This window comes from Nematostella vectensis, chromosome 6 (assembly GCF_932526225.1).
Source record: "Nematostella vectensis chromosome 6, jaNemVect1.1, whole genome shotgun sequence".
NCBI lineage: Eukaryota > Metazoa > Cnidaria > Anthozoa > Actiniaria > Edwardsiidae > Nematostella > Nematostella vectensis.
Window position 1 is genome coordinate 16,011,738 of NC_064039.1, and position 3,452 is coordinate 16,015,189.

General features: G+C 38.8%; 1 long non-coding RNA gene across 1 annotated transcript; it reads left to right on the forward strand.

Annotated features, from left to right (window-relative positions):
• The first annotated feature begins 1,338 nt into the window (after window positions 1-1,338).
• Window positions 1,339-2,007, forward strand: LOC116616188. Its single transcript, XR_007311900.1, has 2 exons — window positions 1,339-1,472; window positions 1,573-2,007. It is a non-coding gene; the product is annotated as an uncharacterized LOC116616188 (long non-coding RNA).
• The last annotated feature ends 1,445 nt before the right edge of the window (window positions 2,008-3,452 follow it).

Consider the following 3,452-nt stretch of genomic DNA (forward strand, 5'->3'; position numbering starts at 1 on the left):
ATAATCAGTTGTGGTACATGAAAACAACAGTAGTGGGTCTAGGGGGGGGAAGGGGTTTAAACCTCCCCTTGGGCTTTCTTTTTTATTGTTTTCAGTGTATCTTTTCATTCCAAGTCGTTACGAAGGTAAAATAATGACAAACATTTTTGGGCTAAATCCCCCCCTTGGCAAAAAGCTAGATCCGCCTCTGAACTACAGTATGGCATCTAAATCTTTGGAATGCTGTTACATCCTTGATATATTCTTCACAAGGTCAAGCTTGTTAGAATGGTGTTTTGATAAAAATATACATAGTGGAATTTCTATAAAAGAAAAAAAAAGAATTGACCATTAGACTCTTGAAAAAACATTCTCGTCAACTAAGACACCTTGAACTTTGACAGCCTTTTTTACACCAAGTTTCAGTATTTTGTTAACTTTCACACTGCATATTTAATATTATTGAATGAGTTCTTGCTTGATCCATTCAGAGGGGCCAATGCAATTCATAAAAACATGTCAGGAGAATTTGACATATTTTTAATCTCATTAAAAAAACATTCTAGAGACACCATAATCCCCCTAAAACTACCCCTATCAGTCAACACAAAAAGGTGTTAAATGCTGGCTCCGCTTTTAGGCAGTGCCTAAATCTATATATTTATTCATTGCGTTATTCGAGATAAATTTGCAATATCTACCTATCAATCTATAATATAAAGATTTAGGCACTGCCTAAGAGCGGAGCCAGCATGACTTTTTTCAGCATGAACTTGTGTAGAACCCCCCTTCCCTGCACTTTCATTATGCATCATGTTCCACCACCCACAAAAACGGCACCATATGTAAAACATATAAAGATTGCATGTTCTATAAATACTGCAATTATTATTAAAATAGATAACTATATAGAGATAACTATATAGATAACTGATAGACAACTGATACAGCAAAATTAGCAAAATAAATTTATGCTTTGTTTAACAGGGAAGGCTTTCAGGTGTGAAGGGAGGTCATATTTATTTTAAAATGAGGATCAATTAAAGTTCCTCACAAAAAACTGGGTGCTATTTTAGTCTCACAGGCGCGGTGCGGTGGCAGAGAAGAGAAGGGAGCGAGAGGACGCCCTGTGAGTCTGTTCTGTAAATGCCAGCTCCAAAATGGTTGAGGAATAACGTCTTCTCCAACCTTTCGCTTCTCTCTCGCCCCTTCCCCTCCCCCCTCCACCGCCTTGTTTTTCGCTCCTCGCTACATTCACCCTAATGCCCTGCTATGCTGTGTTTTGGTTAGTAAATGGTCAGGCATCCTCGCTACTTGCCCCCAGTCCTCTATATCATCCGGGCCTTTCAGCCGCATGGTACTGCTTGACTGCTCGACACCGACCTTTGTAGCGTGGGGAAAATAGATGCAGAAACGGGCTATTTCCCATTCAATACAAGAATTTGCGGCTCCAATCACGTATGAACATTACCACGAGGCGCAACTATTTCAAGGTATGCGATCACCGTCTTCTTAGATTGATTTCTGCCGTTTCTATCAAACAAAATCCGAGTAAGTATGTCATGAACAAGCTAAGCTGTGTTTCTGTTATAGGATCAAGATTGGGGGCGGTCTCACTTCTTTCTGCTCAAGTTATTTGGGGCTCACAACAGAAAACACCACGGAATAGATAAACCAAAGGACTCAAACATTCGCAGGTACGCAATCTCCGGCCTTCGCAGATTGACTCGATCGGGTCGAGAGGTTTGTGTGATGAATAAACTTTCGTGTCAGATCTAGTTATGTAGACGGTCACTCTTTTATAATTCCAGTTACTTTAAAACGTGTAAACACCACAGCATGATACACTAAAAGGTTATACTATTTCCATGTATGTTAAAATCGTCTTCTTGTCTTGTTTTTTTTTTTACATTTCTTGCCAACAGAGTGATTTGATCTAGTTATGTAGACGGTCACTCTTTTATAATTCCAGTTACTTTAAAACGTGTAAACACCACAGCATGATACACTAAAAGGTTAAACTATTTCCATGTATGTTAAAATCGTCTTCTTGTCTTGTTTTTTTTTTTTTTTACATTTCTCGCCAACAGAGTGATTTGAGATTTTTCCGTGCGCTAGCGTGCAATGTGGCGGACTCGTCTGTCTTTTCCATTCCTCAAATGGGGTATAACTTACTCGTATAATTTTGCTAACTTGGTAGTATTTTTTCGAAAGTGATTCAAATGAGGCCAGGTTATAGGTAGTTTCCCTATAAGAATCCTACGATTCCTCAGCATTAAACCTTCATCTCGGCGGCATTCCTGAGTTCATGCCATTTCCGGAGCGCATCCTCATTCTACCCATTCATGAGTTTGTTTAAACTCGCGGTTTTTCAAGTTTTAAATTCCAAAGACTAATTTGTTTTCAAGATTCTTAGGCTGAGTAGTCACTGTTATATTTCTACCGAACGGCGTTTTGTTGTTATTTGAAAAAAAAACTTCTAGTTCTCGACCTTTGGGCAATTTTAGGCGGAAAGTTATGGCGGAAAATATTTCAAATCTCGGGCCTTACATTGTCTTGTAATGCTAGAAAATTTATATCGCTACACATCAGAGGCAAAGGTTTTTAGACCGCCTGAGGCGGTTGCAAGCTTAAGTAGCACTATATTTTGTAATAATAAGTCTGATTCACAGACTGAAGACAACTTCTAAATCTACCTAAAATCTAAATCTTTCTCTACAAAGGGCAAAGCCTATCACAGTAAATATGTGCAATGCTGCTAGGTGCAGCTGTGGGTAGGTATTCACCTAAAAAAATAAAATAAATAAATTGTCATGCAAAATGGTGTCTCAGGGCAGTCTTGAATTCCTCTGTAAATAGCCTCGCTGTTTTATACACCTATTTCAAATAAGGTTGCACTCAGAGAATCTGTGTATTGTAACCCGCAGTGCTTCGTGGCTATCAAGTAAAAAAGCAAATAAGCGCAAATAAAATACAAATACAGGTTTCAAAAACTGTAGAATTCTTGTTTATGTTCTTATGAACATTCACATGGCTTTTAAATATCAGTTCAGTACTTTATACGCTACCCATGAACTACCGCGGGTTACAACTCAAGAATTCTCAAGTGCAACCTTTTTGGAAATAGGTGTATACATTGGTCCTTGCACTTATATTTATAAACTTGAGTGGGTGGAATGCTCTTGTCTTTGCTTACACTGTACATGTAAAGGAATGCCAAGGGCTGAATGCGCATACTTTGCCTTATAGAATGTCACAATTCTGGCTTGTTTTTTCCTTTGCTCAAGGGATGACCACTACATATCATTCAGTATGTTTTCATAGTTCCTGGTGTAAGATCATAAAATCTTTTATCAAAGCGGCCTGCCCTTCCCTGCACCCCCTCAATGGCATTTATTTGTTTCTGGAGATGTGGGTCCCACACAGCTTGCATACTCCAGATGAGGGAGCAAGTGAGAAAAAGCTTGAGACTT